Source organism: Felis catus, chromosome C1 (genome assembly GCF_018350175.1).
Source record: "Felis catus isolate Fca126 chromosome C1, F.catus_Fca126_mat1.0, whole genome shotgun sequence".
NCBI lineage: Eukaryota > Metazoa > Chordata > Mammalia > Carnivora > Felidae > Felis > Felis catus.
In genome coordinates this window covers 45,104,796-45,127,625 of record NC_058375.1, presented here as the reverse complement: position 1 = coordinate 45,127,625, position 22,830 = coordinate 45,104,796, and the positions used below count along the sequence as shown (strand labels likewise).

The 22,830-nt window shown below is 45.7% G+C and overlaps 2 long non-coding RNA genes across 2 annotated transcripts in view; one reads left to right on the top strand and one right to left on the bottom strand.

The window, feature by feature from the left end:
* Positions 1-420: 420 nt before the first annotated feature.
* LOC123379623 lies at positions 421-9,605 on the top strand. Its single transcript, XR_006584304.1, has 2 exons — positions 421-6,657; positions 6,751-9,605. It is a non-coding gene; the product is annotated as an uncharacterized LOC123379623 (long non-coding RNA).
* Positions 9,606-15,317: 5,712 nt separating this feature from the next.
* LOC123379621 overlaps positions 15,318-22,830 on the bottom strand; it is a 34,480-nt gene continuing 26,967 nt past the window's right edge. The window contains exon 2 of the long non-coding RNA XR_006584303.1: positions 15,318-21,638. This is a non-coding gene — a long non-coding RNA (uncharacterized LOC123379621). The remainder of the gene's footprint in view (positions 21,639-22,830) is intronic.

Below are 22,830 nucleotides of genomic sequence, written 5' to 3'. Positions count from 1 at the left end.
AAGAGAGTCTAATAAATCAATAAGCCCTGCCAGTTTCTCGGAAAACTTAGGCTTCTGAGCTTTCCAATTGTAGAGGTCACTAGTGGCGAAAGACCAATAGTGATAGGGCTGATTCCCCTCCGTGTCTGGGGGTCCAGTGGCTCGCAGGGGCAGAATAGTGGAGTTGGCAGCGGAGGCGGATTGCTCCCTCTGAGCCCTTTGTCTGGTCAAGGGCAGGCTTCCCACTGGAGCGTTTCTGCCTCCTGCTCTTGGAACAGGGTCTGCCTCCCCCAGAGGGGGAGGATGGTGTTCTTCCAGCATCCTAGGGGGGTTATACAGGGGAGGAAAAATTAATTCTTCTTCAGTCCCCCCTTGTAGGACAGGGTAGAGGGTTGCTGAAGGCTGGGTAAGTCTTTTCTTGTCTGTCTTCTCTGTCCCCTGCAAAGCAAGAATGGGTTTTGGCTCCAGAGGGTGTGGGGCTAGGAAGGGCTTAAGCCAAGAGGATGGGTCTTCTACAAGGTCCTGCCAAGTGATAATGTAAGGGAGCTGATCAGGATGGCCTGTCTTAGGCCGAGAGATGATACCCCTGACTTGGTGGATGGTAGGCAGGTCGAAAGTTCCCTCTGGCGGCCATCCAACATTGAAAGCTGGCCACTTGCTAGAACAAAAAACCTGCCACCGACCCTTTCAGACTTCAACACTGAGGTTGTTAGCTCTTACCCTGACATCCTTAAAGTGATCAATCATAATACTTACTGGAGTAGTCTGAGTCTGTCCCATAACATCTGTCCAGTAAGTCCACAGAACAAAACAGAGAAACACAGAAACAAAGGGCCCCTAGAAACAGTCTTCCAACTCTGTGGAAGCAAAACTGAAAGCTAGACGACGGCCTCATGCTGACCAGCGGGAGCGACCCACCTTGTCTCAGACCTTTCAGGGGATTCCACATCTCTCCAGAAGGGAGGATCGGAATGTCTTCTGAAACTCCCGGCCTGTGGTCTTCCAGTGTGCCCACTTAGACCATGCCGGCACTACCAGAATTTCAGAAATGAGCTCACACAGAAGAGACAGGGAATGAACAGACACTAATGGTGGCCAGTCAGGCTCTCCGGGTCGGGGGTCCCTTGGGGGTCTTGAGGATCCCGGATGAGCCCCCAAATGTTATGCCCAGAATTCGTGATCCCCAAAGTCCACCAGGGAGCCGAGTCCAATGCAGGAGCAAAGAGTCTTATTTAAGGTAGCTCGAGCTCAATCCTCTACGTGTACCGACGAAGTGGTGAGATGCCAGAGAGAGAGTGGGTTTTAAAAGCACAAAGGTTTTATAGGGATCTAGGTGCGGTTGGTGAGGTAATGGTCATGGCCTTAGCCGATTGGGTCAGAGTCCCGTTGCCAGGTGTGGTTTGAACGGGAAGTTTGAATAGGTGAGTGGGAATTTACTCAAGGGGAGGAGGCGTGGTCTGCAGTTTGAGCGGGAATTTCTTTCTGTGGCCATGTCGGGGACATAGTCACTCAAGATGGAGGACACAGAACAACATGGAGTCAGCTGGCCTAGGTCTGCTCTTTCATTTAGAATCTGAGAATTGGACTCTTCAGTAACCAGAAAATGCTGAGGCAACGTTGTATGCTGCGTTTCTCTTTGGATGGACAAAAAACTTTGCCCCGAAGGTTGGCTGTGAACTTTCAGAATTAGAGGAGAGAATGTCCATATGAAGATGATCTCATTATTAACCAACCTGTTCTTTTTTCTCTCCCAATCCCCACCACTGAGGAGCTTGCCTCTTCTCCATTGAAGTTTTGGGTGATGGGGGGGGGGGTCTAGAGCCAACGACCAAGAAAGAATTCTTGAAGACCTCATTGGTGCAAAAAGTGGTTTTACTAAAGCATGGGGGCAGGATCCATGTGCAGGAAGAGGTGCATGGCAAGTGGGTGGGGGTGGGGGTGGTGGTGACTGTTGGATGGAGTCCAGAGATAAAGTCAAGGAAATTTACAAAGAGACCTCCATATGGTAAAGACTTATTGGAGACCTAGCTATTGTCAAGCTAAGGTTGTTTTTCCCTCTAGCAAAGCATTAACATTAATATGGTAGGGAGTTGCTGGACTTCAGGCTGTTGGTAGGATTGCCTTTTTTATGTAGCTTAATAAGGTATTTATGAACTGATGAAGACTCTACCAATTTAGCCATTTGTTTTCTGTCCTTGTCTTTGGACAGCCAGGAAGGCCTGAGGAATGTCCTATATTCCACCCTGGGGGAGGGGGGTTGGGTAATGCTAGTTTGTGCTTGGCCCTCAGCTTGCTTTTAAGCCCCCTCCTCATCCATGACTCAATTTTGAGTATTGGGGGGTGGGGTGGGGGACATTTCTTCCTGGTGGGCTACATAAGTGTTCAAAATGGCAAGGATCTCTTGGAAGATTTGTCAAAAATGGGTTTAGAAACATGAATAACCGGTCCCAGTGCAGCTTGAGAGAGGCTGGAACTTTGTTTTGCTCAAGTTTGACTCCAGGTCTGACAGCCATCACCTTGAGCAAGTTACTAAAGCCCCCAAACTGTCATCTTAAGAATCGTCCCTGACTCAGCCTAAGGAGTGACTATGTTAGACCTAGTACCTAACACAGAGAAAGCCCTCAATTATCCTGATGTAGGCACTATTGCCCTAATGGAGTCTTGAGAGAAGGATTCTTTCTCTAGCCTTAAACTTTCCATGGACCTAGGTTTGCATGCATGGCAGCATGCCGGGGATTAATTTACTTGCAATTTCTTCCTTTCTTGATTTTTTAGCAATAAAATACTCCATAAAAATGGGAGGTTGATGAAATTATGTAAGTTAAGAGGGTTCCTTCCCCAAGCCCTCTGATTCATTCCCAGAACAATCGTTTGAGAAGAGCTTTGTAAACTAGACCAGGGGCTTTGTAAATGTCCTGGGGCAGGACTGTGAAATGCTTCAGCTAAGGGATACTGATCTTATAAAAGATCTGCTCCGCCCACACCTAACCAAAGAGCTGATTTCATTATAAGGCTGTGTCATTTGGCTGCCCTCCAGGGTCTCTGAACATTCTGGGAAGAAGGGAATGGAAGATGTGCTTTATTGCATTGCTCAAGCTCCCGTGAAACAGCAAAAGGGCAGAAACAGCAGTCTGAGATGTTGGCAATAATTGCTGTTTAATTCTAGATCTGTTGTGTCAGAACCGTACCGAAGGCATATGATGGGGCCTCATCTACGGCAAATGGTGTCAGTGTGCGTATTGGCGGAATGTGTCGTCTGTGTGTATCCTTGCAAATTACATTTTTCAGTGTAAGCAGTAATTCTGCCAAACAATTACAATGTTTACCGAATGTGATGCAATCCATCTGTTGAAAAGGCTTTTCTGTATTTAGGCTGATAAAAACATAAAACAGTTGAAGACTTAACAAAACCCATGGATCTTGATTTTGGGGGAGAGTGTCATGTTCTTTCTAGTCTGCACAATGGCAGTTGATGGTGAAAGGTGTCCAAGCCTTGCTGGGCTCTGACGAATTCTGTGGGAGGGGGAGATGGCAACACTATCCAGGCTCAACTGCCTTTCCTAATCTACCTTCCTGCTAGGAACGGACACCAACGCAAGGTCAAGAGCAATGCAAAGTATTGAAAGTACATGTTCTCCTCCCTCCGTTGCTAGTTCCTGCCTTACGGTTAAACTTGGCACGGTGTTGATAGTGACTCAAAGCACGTTGAAGAGCCTTTCTACCGTGAGAGGTTGACTTTATGATGGGGGTGAGCTCAAAGCCCATGAACTATAGGTACTTTATGTGAGAAATGAGCCTGCTGCTGCAGTCAGAGGAGGATACAAGAGACTTGGAGCACAGTGAAACAAGGCTTTCATCAAGGTTTTGCAAGAGCAGGTGTCTGATGGACGGGCACAATCTGGGCAGTCAGAGCAGGTGATTTTTTTTTTCCTAGCATGCAGGTCCTTCTCCTCGTTCCTCATTGGCTGAGGATTAGAGGTTGCAGCCTTACCAGCCTCTCCCCCCACCCCCCCCCAACGTGTCACCTATGCCCGTATAAGGCAAAAAGTAGTCTGATGAGAACAAACATCTATTCTCTGAGGTGAGGCGGAGACTTTCAGTCCCTCCTCCTTGTATTCTATGGTGCATGCTCACTGCAAAGCCCATGAAAACAAGCCCTGACTGAGAGGGAAAGAAGAACCAGCAAGTGAAGTGTCAAAAGGCTTGGGACTCCTTTGTGGGCAGGGGGACGGTGGTTTGCACCTATTTCTAGTAGGTTGTAGATCTCCCGCTAAGTGGACAGCACAGCTTTTTATCTATTTCTGAAAATGACTCCTCTCCCTTCTCACACTTCACAAATGTTAACTTTTTCCGAGACTTCGTTTGGGGTCCCCCAGATACAGACCCGGAGACAAAGACTTGATACAAGAGGTTTATTTGGGAGGAGCAGCAAACACAGGGGAATGAAGAAGAGACAGAGGGAATATGGGTAGTAAGTGAACGTATTAAGCTAGCTACCACCATTGGTGGCTGGAGCTTACTCTCTGAATGATCTAGTATACATCCCTCAGGATTCTCCCCACTGAGTCAAGAGAGCTGAGGCATTTATGTCCACATTCTCAGGCAGCCTTGATTAAGCTCTGCTGCCGGGTGCTGGTCCTTAACAGCTAACCTACCACGTGTGCGGCAGCAAAGCAGCCTTCTGGAAGTGTGCCTAGAGGATGCTGGGAGCTGACTGGAACACAATAAAACTGTAAACTCTGAGTGATAAAGGCTGTACTGATGATGTCTGCCTTAGTCTGTTCCCATTTCTTTTAGAGGAAATATCAATCAATACTACTACTATGACAAGATTTGTACTTGAGGGTCATACGGGCAGTGAAACCTAGCTTCAAGTGGGGGGCGGGACCAAGAGGACTTGAAGTGTTGGTATGGCAAGCAACCTTCTCTGGTGGTCTGCTTTGGTAAAGCCCATGGGAGGGAGCAGTCTGAGCCTACAATGGGGGAGGTACAACCTACTCCCTTGAAGCTAGGACTTTGTGTTCCCACTAGTTCATATGGCTCTTGCGAATTTCTCCCTTAAGATCATGTAACTGGTAAGTGGTGAAGCGAAGTTTCAAACACCAGTCCATCTGCTATTAAAACCCGTGGTATGATTATTGTACATGAAACACCATCCCCTACGGCAGTGGTTCCCAACCATGGTAGGGATGACAGCTGTGCTCCCCAGGAAACATTTGGCAATGACTGGAGATAGTTCTGTTATCACAACTTGGCCATTACTGGCATCTGGTGAGTAGAGGCCGGGGATGCTGCCTAATCCTGCACAATGAACAGGAGAGTGCCTTCAATAAAGAATTATCTGGCCAAAACGTCAGTAATGTGTAAGGTTGAGAAAGCTTTCCCTAAAGGTTAAAGGCACGGGTTCTGGTCCTCCTACCTACTGAGAGTATTATTAGGGAGCCCAAAGTCCCTCTGGTCCTCTCTCACAAAAAGGAGAGGTATGAATTCTTAATACGTGGGTCTTGGAGCACCTGGGTGGCTTAGTCTGACTTTGGTTCAGGTCATGATCTTGCAGTTCCTAGGTTCAAGTCCCACATTGGGCTCTGTGCTGACAGCTGGGAGCCTGGAGCCCGCTTCAGAGTCTGTCTGTCTCTCTGATTCCCCAACCCTACTTGGAGAATCTTCATTACACAATGGTTTCTAGAACTGGTAAAAACTGTTGATCGTTTTAGATATGTAATATGCTTTAAGTGACTCCAAATAGAAGCTGCTATCATGACTACGTGTGCTGATTTCATCAGTAGAACCAGCCTTGGCAGAGAAGTCAGATCGTTCAGAATATAACCAGATTGGGAAGTTGATAGAGGTGGACGTTGTAGGCTGGGATATGGAGACATTTGGTGGCTATAAGCTTTAATGCCCTGTCCTGATGAATGGTTTTGTGACTACAGTAGACTGTGGGACTTCAGTTACTGTATAAAATCTTAGTTAATGCTGTCTATAAAATGCTGGGAATAGGGCGTTTATCACAGCAAGCTTGTTGGATTTATTTCCGTATTCTCAAAGCACAGCCTCGTGTTAGTCACAGGATTTAACAAATGTTGACTACATGGACTGAAGTTGCAGTGAAAGAGCTTTTCTTTTCTTTTTTTTTATTTTTTTTAAATGTTTGTTTCTAAGAGCAAGAGAGAGCATAAGTGGTGAAGGGGCAGAGAGAGGCAGACCTAGAATCCAAGGCAGGCTGAGCTGTCATCACAAAGCCTGACACGGGGCTCTAACCCATGGACCACAAGATCATGCCCTGAGCTGGAGTTGACACTTAAGCAACTGAGCCACACAGGTGCCCTGTGAACGAACTTTTCTAATGGGACAGTTGGGTAGATGGCCTGGACTAGGCAATTGGAATGGGGCACCTACAAGCATAGTGACTCTGACAATCTTCTCAAGCTCATCCAAACCTTCGTGAGAGTTAGAAGATAAAGTGCAGTCAGCTGCCTTAGACTCACTCAGATCTTCTTTCCTGGGTCAGCAGGTCTATCAATCACATGTGGGATGCTAAGAGTTCAGATGTATGTTTCTCCAGAAAGTTGCCCTTAGCTGATGAGCACCACTTCCTGTAGAAATGTCCCCAGGGGTGGCCCAAGACCAACAACTGACTGATGCTGGGATACAAAAGCACAGATCACTTGCCTCAGGGTAAGACAGTTCTAGGGTGCATTGATGTTCTAGAACTCCCTTAGCGTGCTGAAATAGACTTGAGCTGAAACCCCATCTCTCTTCCCTCCTTAGTGATTGCTACTGAAAGTACTCCTTCAAGTTACTCCTACAAGAATCCCAGAGCTTAGGAAACCCGACTTAAACCCTTGGCACCAGGAATGAGGCTCAAAATCTACATGTGTGGATGTCCTTGTCCAGAAGCTGCTGGCTTTGTAAAGTGGCTAAACAACCTCTTGAAGGCATAACTCAAGTGCCAGCTGGAGTTACCTACAAGGAGGGGGGACTATCCTTTTGGATGCAGAATTTACCTTAAACCAATGGCTACTACGTGTTGCTGGCCTCCCACTAGTAAAACACTTCACATGGCTCTGGGAGCCAAGACGGGGTAAGTAGGGATGCTTTTCAAGGTGGGATGACTTTGATCCCTTCATACCCCCCATGCTCTTGATAGAATGAAGTCTGAGCTACACCTTCAGGTAAAATCACATCTTTGAACTTGGGTCTTGTCTTCCTTCCCTCCCCTTCTATGCATGGTTCTCTTTTAGGGCGGTTCCCTCGCTTTGATGAGGATCTGGATCCACTTTGACAGATCTGTCTGGATCTGCTTCTAAAGAATTTATCTCAGGGTTAAAACAAGACCTCTAAATCCAAAGAATACAGAGATGATTTCAAAGTCTGTCCACCATTTATAGACCTAGAAGACTCTGACCCTTGATTAGCCAGTTAAGGAAGTAGAGATGCTGTGAGAGAGCAAGTTATCCATAATTACCTAGAAGCAAAGCTGACCCTGAACCTGCAGCCGACTCTAGAGGTGTCTTTACTTCCTGCTGCAGCATTTCCTGCTGGCTGCTCAGGCTATCTGTTAACACTTAAGGACTCAATAATTTCCTGCAGGGTCTCACCACCTTTTAGCTTCTCCCTCCTGGTCTGGCTGGTCAGGGAAGATAGCATATGACAATCACCAGTGGTGTCTTGGATGGGTCACAGGAAGCTAGAACTGTTCCTCTAGAAAGGTCCTTTCAGCCCTAGACTGTCCACAGCTATGACCTAGTGTTTCTTCTTAGAGCTAGACCTGTCAGGCAGGTGCTCAGGTATTTCTAGCTGTCGCCCAGTTCCAAAGATGCTCTGGAGCATTTTTCATCACACACATCGATCATTTCTTCAGGAAGTTGATTTGGTTTCACTTCATTGAAGTCAATCCTCTTAGCAGCCATAGCTCTAGAGCTAGTCAAGTGAGCTTATTTATATCTCTTGAAGTACCAAATCTATGGATATACTTTGTTCCAGCCTTCTGAAAGGGACTCTAAAGGGCACCTGGGTGACTCGGTCGGTTAAGCATCCAACTCTTGACTTTGGGCTCGGGTCGTGATCTCAAGGTTCATGGGATCAAGCCTTGCATTGGGCTTTGTACTCACAGTGCTGACTCTGCTTGGGATTCTCTCTCTCCCCCTCTCTGCCCCTCCACCACTCATGCTCTTTCAAAATATTAAATGAAATGGACTTTGAGAGTGAGGGAAGTATTGAATAGATGGAGCAAGTACTGATGAGAAAGGTGGTTCCTCACTTGAGCAATTCTGCAGTAAGCCTGTGTGCTGATGTCCACTCTATTCCACAAGTTCAATGGCCAGGCCAGCTCTTAAGCCACATAGGTCAGGTTTCAAAGTCAAACGGACTGGACTTGATGTGCATGAGCTATTCTAGGCCTGGCAGACCTAATGAAAAGACTTGAGGCACACGAGAAGGTATTTAAAAGATCAGTTTGGGGGCACCTGGGTGGCTCAGTCGGTTAAGTGTCTGACTTGGGCTCAGGTCATGAGCTCTTGGTCTGTGTGCATTTGAGCCCCATGTCGGGCCCTGTGCTGACAGCTCGGAGCCTGGAGCCTGCTTTGGATTCTGTGTCTCCCTCTGTCTCTGCCCCTCCCCACTCACCCTCAGTCTTGGTCTCTCAAACAAAAAAATAATCAACACTTAAAAGATCAGTTTGGCAGTGAGTGTCAAGAAAGGATTTAAGGATGTTTTCTGCTCTCCAGTCAGAGATTTGTTATACCAGACAGAAATGGCACGACCCTTCTGCGATGCCCTGGATTCATTTCAGCTTGTTTGTTCTCCTCGTCTTGACCAACAACCATGAGACCCACCGGAAGCCAGCTAGTTCCTTGCCCTGGAACCGTCAGGGTTGCCATTCCCGAGCCAGGCTGACCACCTGCATGCTTGGAGTTGTGGGCTCCTTCTGCCACTTCTAGTCAAGAGTGAGACCTCAGACCTCAGGGCATAGGCTCTTGCACCCCAAGCAGCCGAAAGGGGGGGAGGGGCAGGTGATAAAACTCCCTCCCTCTGGTCAAAGCAAATTTTGACCAGAAGGAAATGAGACATGGGAGATGGCTGGGGAGATTAAAAAAAAAAAAAAAAGAAAAAAGAAAAAAGAAAAACGTCTTCCCTGTGATGAACTACTCTGGTTCGGTTTGTCCTCATGCCTCTCTGGAGAAGTCTCGCACGTTGTCCAAATGCATGTGCCAAGCAATACGCTACGTCGCTTCAGTTTATCACCAGGTGGGTGCTGGTATGATATTGTACCCCTTCACGTTGCTTCCCTTCTTTGTTGCCTCACTTCCCTTTTTCCTCATCCTTGCTAATTGGGCTGGGTATCCCTTAAATACATCATTAGCACTTTAATCCTTTTCTCAGGATCTGCTTTCTGGAGAACACTGGCTCACTTTTGAGTCCTTGATATTTCCCGCTGATCGTTTGTCACTGCTTGATGGAGTGTCTTCCATGAAGGCCGTGTTGACAACGATGCTACCTTCTCCCCTGCCTCCTGAGCCAGCCACCCCTCTGTATGCCAGAACTTCGGATTTTCGTATCTCCCAGCACTTAATGTTTATCAGCTTTTGCATCTAATAAAAAACGAAATCTTCTAACCCCATTCACCCATCAGCTTGTCTCTAGTCATAAAAACTTAATTTCCTGTGTGTTTTGTTGGCAGGAAATTTTGTATGTCATAGCTCAGGTCTCAGAAACGATTTCTAGAATAAATGTGGGGAAAGCATGAAAAGAATACGACCAGTTAGTCGTCTTGCTAGCTCCTGGAAACTTAGTCTGCCACGTTAGAGAGCTGGAAGAGGTTCATTTCCCTAGGGCAGCTGGTTCCTGTGTAGGGTGAAACGAACAGGTTCTGAGATGGGAATGATTGGGTGGCTCAGAGCATCAGCCAAGCGAGGCCCCAAGGGAGACGTTGTGTGTGGTTCCATAGAGATTAATGCTGCCCTTATAAGGTGGCAGAGCAAAGGGTTCCCAGACAATCCTATTCCGACTTTGGAGCACCTTCTCTCCTGCAGGAGGTTACACAGGGGCCCATCAATGCTCATTGCCTCCAAGAAAGGTGATGTTTTAATGGGCTGTAATGAAGTGAAAACTCCCCCAAGTACATGGGTCATCTGATTTCAAAATCGCCAAAACCCATGTTAGATCCTGAATGATTAGAATTAACTCGCAAAGACTAACCCAATTTTAAAACTGTTTCCAATAGGCTTATCTATACACCCAATTGCTAGCACAGTGGTCACTCAAATTTCCAGGGGACGATTATATGCACGGTAAGGCTTACTCCTTTCCTTGGAAGGATTTACAACACACTGGCAGAGGTCAGCCCATCAGACAAGCAAAGGGGTTGTGGATATCTATGCATTAACCTTTCACCCCTGTCACAGACTTCTAGCCTTCACTCACACATGTACACTTCCCAGGAAAACTGTCTATGCCAGCTTGGTTCCTGGATATTTATTTTGCAAAATTAGGGTAATTAGTAAGGGGAAGAAGGGAGAGCTGTTAGAGGACCTGAGTAGAAATTTGCATTAGAGAGGGCAGGCATTTTGTGGCGGAAGAGAAACTAACATATTCAGATGATAAGTTACAAAAATGGGAGATACTGAAGTCTAGGTTGGAGAATTTAGAAAGTCTGGGAAGGGAAAGCAGGCTGCTGGGCAACGGCTTTGCATGGGGGAGAAACGAGAAAAGAACTTAGAAGATGTGGCAACATCTCGCTCTTGCCTTTTTGAAACCATTCTAAAAACTTGAAAAATCCATTTTCTTTGTCTTTATTTTTTTTTAAAAAAATCATTTTCTTTCAATGGGACCTTATTCTAAGGCTGGACCACTAGACGTGTTAATTTGGTTTGGTGTATACTACATGTTAATCCTCTCCAGGGAATTTGGAAACAGAACCACAGTTCTCTCGAGGTGATTTTAACAAGGATTCACCATCTCCAGAAAACCTATAAAATAATGACAGGTACCTGTCGACGCACGTTCTTTACGTCAGTTTTCTCTAAAATCAGCTCGAGTCATTTTTTAGCACTATATTTGGAATGACCACGTGCACTGAGACCATGAAGGAGTAATGTTTTTTGGTGGATCTAATTGAAACAAGGTTCCTAGGACTTTTTGATGTGACTGTTTCAATGATTATTAGAATACACTCTAACTGCCCTTTGCTCCACGTGTCTTGTGATGTCTTGGGCCAAAAGCAATATAATTTGAACTGGAGCTGATTCAGCAGAAACATTTGCTTAATCTTGTTAACATTCTCGCTAATGAACCATCCAATGATCATTACTACAAAACGGGGCCAAGATATCCAGGTGCCCCTCATCACAGGTCTGATTGTTGACATTTGCCGTTGACTCTAATCCCGGACAGCAACATGAACAGGCGAGGCTTGAATGTGGGAGCAATCTGCACATCATTTCGCTGGTCAGGGAGTTGTCCTGACAACCAATTCGGAGGGAGAAATTTTTGACTTAAAGGCCAATTAGTCCGGGAGTTTTTTTTTTTTTTTTTTTTTTTTTTTTTTTTTTTTTTTTTTTTTTTTTTTTTTTTTTTTTTTTTTTTGCGGGTTTAGAAGATTTCTGTCAATTAACACTCGCACCAGCACATGAGCAAATAAGGCAGACCAGGCGGACATCTCAGCACTCCTAGATTCTGTAACGGTCCCTGGGCTTGGAAATCCTTGGTTATTTTTATTCCCAATATCGAGGAAGTACACGGCACAGAAGTGTTTGAAACAATTAGAGTAGGAGTGGCAACATTTTAAAACTGCTTGGGAGGGCGGTGTTGGGGCGGAAACTGGAGATAAGGAACGGTGCACAGAACATTCCCTCTGCTGCTGCCCATAATCTGAATCTCTGAAGCCTTCACCCTCTTGGCAGGATATCTACCACCCCGTGACTTGACCAGGTCTGCCCCGTTAATGCCTACTTATCCTTGAGGTTTCTTCTCGTTGGTCAGCACTTCCTTGGAGACCTTGCAGCAGCCCAGATTAGACATGTCTGTGCATAAACTTCTCTAGGATACTTAGCCCAGCCCCCGTTGTGTATGGATTTGTTTCCTCTGCTAGTATGGAAGCCCTGTGAGGGCAGGTGTTCAATCTCTGATTATATACTAGTGCCATGATGAGTAAAGGCTCATGGGCTTGCTGGATCAATTTCTTCTTTGGGCCTTAATTCTCTACCTTTTTGAAGGAGGGTTTTCAGAGACTTGTAAAAGAACTACTTAAAACAGGAAAGACCTTCACTGGCCCTAGGGCATACCAACTTTGCCCCTTGAAGTTGGGGGCAATCGGGAATTTATATGGAGCAGGAGTACTACAGACCCAAGCTTTGATTTCTCATGAGAGGATTTCAAACACCAATAGTCTGGGTTTCGGTGGCTTTCCCCTAATGTCCAATTCTTAGGGCTGTTTTGGAAATGCGGGCTCACACAAGCCACTTGGGCTTTAAAATGTCTGTGCAGCTTGGGGCGCCTGGGTGGCTCAGTCAGTTGAGTGTCCCACTTCAGGTCATGATCTCATGGTTCATGGGTTCGAGCCCCATGTCGGGCTCTGAGCTGGTAGCTCGGAACCTGGAGCCTGCTTCCGATTCTGTGTGTGTGTCTGTCTCTACCCCTCCCCCATTGCACTCTCTCTCAAAAATAAAAAAAAAAAAAAATTAAATCTGTGCAGGATGTTGCCTGGATGCTGATAGAAATGGATCTTTCTTTTAAACCCCGAACATACTCAAATGAACCTCAGATAAAAATCTCGAATGGCTGTTTTCTTCCTTTAAACTCTTTTTTTTTTTTTTCCTTTTGGCATGTCAGTGACTAATAAATTGCAGCAAAGCCAGAGTTTATACTAGCTCATAGGTGATTACAGTGGACAAGTAGTTTTCCCCAAACCTAGGGCCTCTTGGAAAATGAAATAACCCACATATGGAAGAAATCAGGAGACAGAGGGGCCCCTACCTACCTGCATTCTCTTGCTGCTGAAATTGTGTTTTGATAAGATAAGAGGAAACAGGGCGAGAAAGAACTCAGACTCCTAGAAACTGAAAACTGAAGCTCATGTTGCTGTAAAAACCGCACCAAGGAGGTCCGCTGGGTCTGGGTGACTTGTAGCACTGCCGAGCTTGGGCCTAACCTTAGTTCTTCACCTCCATCCCGTTCCTGCCTCTTGTTACCCTTTATCCTCTGCCACCCTGTTATTCTAGAAACTGCATTTCAGACGTTCCAGGAGAATCTCCACTTCATCTGTTATTGTCCTGATGTTCGTGACTGCCCATATCCTTGTCAGACCAGCTGTTGTATTTTTGTCTTCAGCAGGGTCCTGGAATCACTCGTGGGATGGGCGTTGCAGACCCTGAGGTTGATGGAGGCCAGCAGCTAGTGGAAATGATTGAAGCCAGCCCGCTGTGATGGGGCAGTTACTACTAAAGCCCCTAACCAGTCATTGCCAGGGAGAAGGCAGGCCCGAGTTTTAAAATCTTTCAGACTTCTCAATGCTGAACACAAGAGCTTCATGTGAAACAGCTTATTAATGCAAAAATCCCTCACAACTAACCTGGCCTGAAAAAGAATGAGTATGGTAGAACCCATACTCACTTGTCTATAGGCTCATTGGGCCGTATTCCTTTGATCCTTTGATCGTATTGCCGGATTCCTTTGATCTTTTCCTAAATTCTCCATGGTTTATCCAGTCGGTCCATGGATGTCCCCCGTCTACCATTTCATCAACTCTTGCAACACTTGAGAGCTGGTAGTTGTCCTTTTCAATCAGGGCGCAACGTTTAAGTGACTCAGAAGAGATCCAGGTTTGGAAAAATGTGTTCAGACCCCCATGTCGCTGTCATTTTTTCCTCTTCTACCATTATCCCCTGAAACACCTAATAATGCATCCCACCCCATTTGAGAAAGTACCATGATAGAACCAAAACAGAAATCTATATAAGAAGTAAAATAAAAATAGTAATAACTTGGGTATAAAAATCGGGTACTTGGGGTGAAAAGCATGAGTCAAGGTGCCTGGATGATTCAATTGGTTAAGTGTCTGACTCTTGATTGATTTCCCCCCCCCCCCCCCACCTCAGATCATGATCTCCCAGTTGATGATGCTGAGATCGAGCTCTGCATCAGGGGCTTGGGAATCCCATGCTGGGGACTCTTTCCCCCCTCCCTCTCTCCCTCAGCGCCTCACCTGCTCACATGCACATGCTCTTGCACTCTTTCTCTGAATAAGTAAATCAGTCTAAGGGAGGAAGGGACTAAGAAATAGGATAGAAACTCCCAGTGGATAAATGACTTATTGAAGAAACTTTTTTATTATACAAAGATGTTTTTGTAAATCGTTGTAGTTGACATAGAATGCCATATTAGGTGGACAACAGGGACTCAGCTTCTGTATACATTAGGCTGTGCTCACAAGTGTAGCTGCCATCTGTCACCATACAATGCTATTACAGTGTCACTGACTATATTCCCCATGCTGTGCCCTTTGCGGAATACTCGAGTTACTACTGATGCTATAATGTGAGACCCCCCCCCCCATATCATTCAACCACTCCATCAAAGTCTGGTGCTACACGGTTGGTCTTGGTGGTATTTGAGGGGTAAGACAAGGGACGGTGCAGCGTAGAAAAGGGACCACATATATGGACAGCCAGGTATTGATAAAATGGTCTAATTCGTTAGAATTAGGACCTCCTTGCCATAGCCATCATGACCAGGAGAAACAGAAACTTTTCCAGAACACCCCCCCCCCTAGAATTCCAAGGAGATTAAAAGGGCAGTGAGACACAGGATCGAGTGAAAATGCTTGTGTATCTCAAAGAGCAGGGCAATTCATCTTGGGTCTTCATTATTCCTGGAAACATGTATAAGAAAAGGTCTCCATATGACAAGCAAAGCTAATGCAGCATCTGCGTTCCCACTATACTTTGTTATAACCTGCTTTGTTCTGTGACTATATAATCCTGGTGGAAGAGTGTGTACCCTCAGTCCCACGCCTCTAGTACGTGTCGTGACAGGCACAAAGATGCACCGTGATGGGTCAAAATTCTTAACATCCCACCCTCTCTGAGTTCATAGCGGTGTGTGTTGTCATTTCCATCAGTTTTGTTGATGCTGAGTATTCCTTTGTAACGGAGTTTACTTTTCCAGAAGGTACTAATTTTATTGCTTCCAAAGTAGTGAATTATTTTTCTGTGTGTATAGCATTTTAGGTTTCATTTTTCCTTGAGACCCTTTTGCAGACACCCAGTTGAGATACACACTGGGTAACGTCAACCCAAATTAATTTGCACAGTTTTGCTTGAGTGGGCTTTTTTTTTTCCCCCCCTTGAAGTCACGCTCCATGAAAAATTCTAACCAGGTGAGCCTTGGTGAAGCCAGCTGTTCCTCCCGTGGTCTGTAGGGAGGAATCCTCAAGGCATGAGCTAAGGGGAGGCAGGTAATTGCCTGGCCTATTTGGGGTCTTGGTCTAATATTGACTTTTCATTACGAAGGCCAAGTGTTTGTTTTCTTACGGGATCCGTTTCTCCCCCTTGGTTATTGACACAGTTGGAATATGAAACATGTTTACTTTTTTTTTTACATGGGGGTGAATGGGTAAGTTGACAGTCATACGTTCTGAGCATCCGCTCTGTCAACCCTGACTGCATGTCTGTCTCGTGAGTTTCTAACCGTATGTCCTGATCCATTTTAGATCTTCACACTCCACAAGCTAAAAACATATTGAAGACCTATTACCTATTCTGGAGAACACTTCAGAAATACACATCGATACTGTAGTTTGTGTTTATTGAACATGGAGGCTGGCACGCAGGAGGGGGCTCAATTTGTCAGGTGCTGGGGATACAGTAGGGATCAAAAAACCCTGCCTCCTATCCCCAAGGACTTCTATCTTGGGGTCAACAGGCACTAACCGGGTAAGTGCTGCCATTGCAATGGGCATGGGCTATTTCGACCCATAAATCCTGCTTGGAGTAATCTAGCCTCAAGAAATGGTCTGAAATGTAGAAATGGCTGATAGAGATGATTCGCACGGTAGACCGTTTTATCGGCAGACTGTTCACGCTGATAGGGTTCACGCAGTGAATTACTTTTAACAGTGGGGTAAGTGTGGAAACAGTGAGAAAATTGTAATTAGCCAACTACAATAAAAATAACAGAAAGCACAAGGTGTTAGTTATTCTGAGCCAGGCAAAGTTCAAAACCCTTACTCTGAATTAACATAATAATTCTCTCAACCTTAGGAGGGTAATACTGTTTTCACCACCTGATGTAGAAGAAAACCAACACCAAAAAGTTAACTCGTCCAAGGTTACTTAACAGGCAGCGTCTAGAGTCTGCCTTATGTTACACCCATTAAAAATGTTAACATACTTTATAATGATAGGGAGACAGGCTTATGTGGTTGACATAGAGTTGGACACACACACTGAGTCTGAGCCTGGGTTCTCCTAGAAAGCATAGCCTAGGATAAGGGCTTGCTAGCATGTAATTGATTGGGGGAAGTTGTTTTGGGAAAGAGGGGTAGGGGAATGGGAGGTGTCCCACAGGAAATGTGGGAAAGCCAGTACAAGGATGCATTATGGAGCTTGTCTCCCCTGTGTGCAAGGCGGGGGCTCAGTCCACTGGGACCCTCTGAGGAACTGTGTAGAATGTGCTTTGGAATCGTTTGCAGAAAGAACAGGAAGGGAAGGTTATGTTCACCGACTCCATTTCTCACCGGTCAAGGCTTACCCAAACAGGGGCTACCCTCTGTCTAGGGCAGCACATGTGTGAGTGTTGAGTGACTTCCCGTGGACATCATGTTCTGGGGTGTCTGGGAACACCTGGGCCAAGGAGAAAGATATGGGAGGTGTTGAAAGCCTATGCCTGGGTGAGGCTGGTGCTGCGGCAACGGGGGAAAGGACAGGAGGGCTGGAAAACGGGTGGCAGAGAGGCACAGGTGCCAGAGACAGGCCATCCTTGACCCCCGTCATGCCCGATCGCTGTCTCTGCCCGATCGCTGTCTCTGCCCGATCGCTGTCTCTGCCCGATCGCTGTCTCTGCCCGATCGCTGTCTCTGCCCGATCGCTGTCTCTGCCCGATCGCTGTCTCTGCCCGATCGCTGTCTCTGCCTCCATTGCAAGGTTGCTCAGTGCAGTGTACTTCTATTGGCATGCCTCACTGGGGTCTCTGCCAGGGTTAATGTGGGTGGGGGATGGAACAAACTCCACTTGTACTACAGGTAGCCTCCAGGGTGTGGCTGATCATCACCACCTCCCTCCTCCATTACCCAATTCTCCCGCACTCAGCCTGCACTTCATGCCAAGGGCACTCACCTAGTCTAGTGACCCGCACCTTCATCACTGGAAGACCCAGGCCTGCCTCAGAAGGTGATCGGTGTCTCTTGTGAATGTTTGCACACTGGAGATGATTTTGACCTAGAAGACCCACCGTGGAATGGCTCTCAACTGGAGCCTTCCTTCTGGGCTGGGGTTTGAGTGGGAGAGGTCCTTTCCTGACCCCTCAGGGACCCCACAGAAGTACAGCGGATGCTCTTGGTGTCATGTGCACAACCTTGAACGTCCCCATGTACCTCAGCAGGTTCCCCTTTTGCGTCTTGGAGCCTTAGTCATTTCGCTCTCAGTAGGCTGTTGCTGATGCCCTTTGGCAGTTCCCGGGCATAGAATCTAAGAGCCGTGCGTGTCTCGCAACAGTGGGCTAGGAGAGAACAGGAGCATTACTGCCATTGAATGATACACCTTTAAAAAAAAACGGCTCAAGGGGCATATTTTGTTATAGACACGTTACCACACACGATAAGATGTTGAAAAACATGTATACCCAACACACTGCTTACGTGCCATTTTGGTTCCTTTCTGCCTCCCGTTTATGTAATACCTGCCTATATTTCTTAGGGGCTCACACACACATGAGACTACCGAGGGTTACTTCGAGGCATTGCTGAGATGAGTGACTTGGAAAAATATCTACAAGTGGAAAAAATAAAGTTTTTCTAGTGTTTCTACAACAAGAAAAATCCGTGGAGAATTTAAATCGTTTAAAGGAGAGCACTAGGTGTGAAAAAGAGCACTTGACCTTCATGAACCTAAAAGATGTCTATAGTACTGGAATTTTCACTTGGTTTCAGTGCTCCTATGAGTTGAAGCATTTTTAGGAATAGCTCAAAGGTTAAGAGAAAGCAAGTCCACACACGCGATCCCTAGGGGCTTCAGACTGTACACCAGCCGTGATGTGTGCCCTCATCTTGCCTTCTGACCTGTGTGGACCTACAGGAGACTTACTTGGTTCTCATGATCTTAGATTCGAATTTCTGAAGCTTCAGCTGTTCCTGCAAATGGGAGGGAAGGGGTGGCTTGCAGAGACCATCAGGAGAATGTGCAATTGCCCCTCGTCACTTGGGTCCCTTGAGGGCTTGCCCTGCTGGTGCCTGCCTCAAGCCCAAGTACTGTCCTATCACCTTCTGCCCTGGGGCTTTTGGGTTGTGGCTGACCTGCCATGGGGCCAACTTCCTGACATCTTCAGTCGAGTAGCCTAGTAGTTCCAGAGTTGATGCTCCACGGGGCCATCCTTTTGAGGGGTGTGAGATGGGAGTAGATACACAAATCCTTTATTCCAGAAAGACCATTTGAAAATCTAGCCGCTTCATACAGCCTCTCTGAAAATGCCCAAAAGAGTGGGGAAACGATTTGTTGCCATGTTGTGGTAGCTCAGAATGCACAATTGCCTTAACTCTGCTGCCTCCCTGGGATTTGGCTTGTCAGCAAAATGTTAGCACCAACTTTTACACTTGGGCTGCTGTTCTAGAGGAACTGGGGCCAAACTCTCCCCGTACATCTTTTGGGCTTTGCGTGTGACTTTAAGCAAATCACTAAAACTCATTTTACATTCAAGGTAAAGTGGAAGGTTTAACCAAGCTTAATGACTGAGTGAGATGGTTGCATAGGAGGGTTGAGTGTTGAATGTAAAAAGCACCCGGCATATTTCCTGACCTAAATAATAGCAAACAAAAATCAACCCCTTTCCTTTTGCCCTTGGCTATCTCTAAGTTTGCACCATGTTGACTCTACTAGTGCGCCTGGCCACCCATAATTCGAGAGGATGTGTCATAAGGTTGAATCACAGTGAAAATCGTGAGCAGATCGGAGTGTAGGGTGTTGGCGATTTCACGTGGCTCGGCTTCATACAACCTGGAAAAGCAACCACATAACCTACCACAAAACACACTTGACCCCATGAATCCATACCCTGTGGTACAGAAATGAGTCTGGGAGGGTTTTCTGAGAGAGAAGCTGGCTCAGCACTTTGCCCAGTGTTTTTCTTTATAGGACTGGGACAAGAACAGGATTTCCTTTCTCCTCGTCTTTGCTTCCCACATAGATTCAAGTCACCTCTGCTAACCTTCTCAATTCCAAACAAGCTTGCCCAGAGAGGCTCTGTATGTTTTTAAAAGGCCGGATTTGTGTGTGTTACAAGCAGCCCGACTACTTGGGCCATATGATCTGGTAGGCCCGATGATGTTGGAAGTGTCAGTACTGGAAAAAGATGCCTGTGGAATTCATGGCAAGTCCCAGGGGGACAATCACAACACCAGCTTCTGGCCATTTTTTTTTTTTTTTTTAAGCAAAGAAGGACGTGTCCTCTTCAATGGATAATTATGCATGTTTATATTTATTTTACAGACTCAGAACATTTTTTAAAGGGTATTTACATAGTAAAGTATTAAACCTAATAGTTCTTCGTAGTTATTACCTACTTGATTATTTCTCAACTCCTTTAGTAGTCCCTTCTAGCATTCCTTCGAGGTTGACCTTAAACTCACTGATCTATAATTTCCAAAATTCTACCTTTTTTTTCTTCTTGAAAGTCGGGGCATATTTTCAATTCCTGTGTCCTATGTTCTATTGCTCTATGATGACGAAAATCACTTCCACATCAAATCTACAGGTTTTATATTCTTTAAGCTGTGCTCTTAGCCTAGAAAAAATTAGTTTATATTTAAACTTATGACATAAACATAAACTTAAGGGAAAAACAATATATTGAAAATGCCTTTTGATAGAGAGAATAGGTATTTGGTATTTCTGCTTTTTTAACTCTATCATCCAAGTACTTGACCCTCACCCAGTAGTAAATATGGCATATTCCTTGTATATCTGTTGCTGATCAGAATTTTCAATTAGAAATTTCTGGGAAAAAAGGTAAAGTGGAAATGTTATGTTTTGGGCATGATTTTTAAAACCAACTCCTGTTATGGTACTGGGTCCTGGTAGAATTTGGGGATGTTGATGCCAAGTGACCATGTGCCCACAGCTATCAGTCATGAACTGAATTGGGCAGGCTCACTGGGCCATAAGATCAAATGGGCCCAGCCACACTCCATCGAAAGATGGAAAATGTACATTAAAGACCCGATGGAGGCAGAAGGTTCAAGCAAGCTAAAGAACAGATAGCTCAGACCCTCTCCCCGTCCCCCACTGATGTACCAGCATTCTTCCCTCATTCCATGCCTGGGACCATGGTTTTGGCCAAATCAGTTTGGAGAAAACTCACGGGAGATAGTCAAGCAGCAGTTGTATAGGTGATTCTGGAGCTTGAGGAGAAATTTTGTCAGATACCTCACTGACCAACAGCAAGACTTCTCTGAAGTTCCCCACAATTAACCTTCCTAAGTTGACCTCTACCCATGTTACAACTATTAAGGTCACTGAAGGCCAAGGTGCCAGATAGCAAGACCTCAGTAACTGTTTTAAGGTCTGTCCTTCAACTATGACCTAATGCTTCCTGATTAGGACATGATCTGAGACTACTGACCCTTGGCAATTGGCCTTGGGTTCACCTCCTTAGCTACTGATTTTGCCTCCCAGATAATACTTGAAGTTCATTCACCTCTTTGATCCCAAATCCTGGCTTGTTCTCTACACCCTGAAGTTACCGCACTGTTTGGTTTTAATCATGGAGTAACTGGGTCACGGCTTCTTTGAAAGACCGAAAAAAAGCCAAGCATTTTCACTTCCCACAATTCCAATAAGTGAAGAGTAATCAAAAATACCTCTTGAAACTTTGTTTCCCGGCTCAGCTACAGATGTTTATCTGTTCCTCTTCTCTGTGTACATAAAAACAAGCATAGGCTGCGTTTCTTCAGGGAAGTACTGTTCGGTGAATGGTAAGTAAAAATAAATACCAGTTATTTCCAATACAGTACAAAGCATAGTTGTCGAAGCTACCTATAGAGCAAAGGGCTCCGGAAACTCACTCCAGAAGTTTTTACCCTTAGAACTAGTTGTACAAACAGGATAGACGGTCAATGCCAGAATATCTTAGAGACGATGTAAACATTACATTTGGACACCAGTAGAGGTAGCAGATGGCAAGTCTTTGGTTCTAATACGTAAAGGCTGTTAGCAGAAGGGACTTGCCTGGCATAGAAACCGTAGAGTGACTTAGTCTGGCCGAGGTCCTTGTGCTGACATGTTGCTTGTACACAGTGATTCTCTAATAAAGAGTTGGTAGTCCGCTTCATCTGGTGTATGATCTCCAGAACCATTTGCTATGTATTCTGTTGTCTCAACATCTGTCTCCTCCATGCCAGTCACTCTCCTGGGCATATTCTGAGGTTGAGTAGAAAAGATGAAGTTGTTTCCCTGAAGTTTGGAGGAGAAGTCACAAGTGAACACATGTGGAAACAAAAACCTTTATAAAGGGCCACAAACAAAACAAGGAGCTGAGACGAACTTGGTGGGATGGGTAAGGAAACCACCAGCCTTAGGCAATGAGGAAAGCGAGTCCTTGTTTCTAACCTCTTGACTGAATTCACGTTCTTGTTTTTTGAAGCTCAAGCTTGGTACGGCACCCCCTCCCCGCCCCAACAAATAATCCTAACTTCTGTTCTTACCTACACTGTGCAATCCCCTTAGATTAAGTTGTTGGCATGTGGGCAAAAAGCAGTTGTCCACTGTACTTCTGTAACCTCTCCTGCATCTGCTCCTATGAGTCAGACCCAGGTCTGATCATGTAGCCTCATGCCCTGTACTTGACCAATTTGTGGAACTGCCTGATCCAACCTGGGATTGAATCCAGATATGTACACCTTCATTAAGCAAGGAATTTAACCTACCATCAGAGAGAATTCACCTTGGAATCATTTCTGGAATGGGTTGTGAATTTCAGCTCCTTGTCTTTTGGAAAAAAAACAAACAACTTTTTTCGTATTCTTTTTTGAGAGCGAGCATAAGTAGGGGAGGGGAAGAGAGAGGGAGACCTAGAATCTGAGGCAGGCTCCAGGCTCTAAACTGTCAGCACAGAACCCAGTGTGGGGCTTGAGCTCAGGAACCATGAGGTCATGACCTGAGCCAAAGTCGGAAGCTTAACCTACTGAGCCACCCAGGTGCCCCCCAAGCTCCTTGTCTTCTGAAAACGAAGGTGAAATGAAAGAACGAAGACCTCCTTACCCCTGGTTTATAAGTCTCCCCATGGTCTTAAAACCTATCTCCACTTCATTGATCTCTATGATACTGAGCGCTGTGGGAAAACTAGCCCAGAGCAGCTGGCTGCAACCAGGCAGTGACTGGAGCCCTGTAGATCTACCTATCCTCTACAGGAGCCACATGTTCTGGCCCCCTATACCTCTGCACTACAAAATCAGCGTGCCCCAAACCTGACAGGTTCTTCAACCTCCGTGTTTACCACCCTCCCTTAATTGGCTCCTTTTTCTGTGTTGTTCTTTTCATATTGGACATATTAGATGTTAGCTGTGTATGTCCTATTAGTTGTATTAGATTTTCCATCTTCTCCCCCAGATACACTTGCCTTTTACCATTCTAGCTTTTCTCTCCC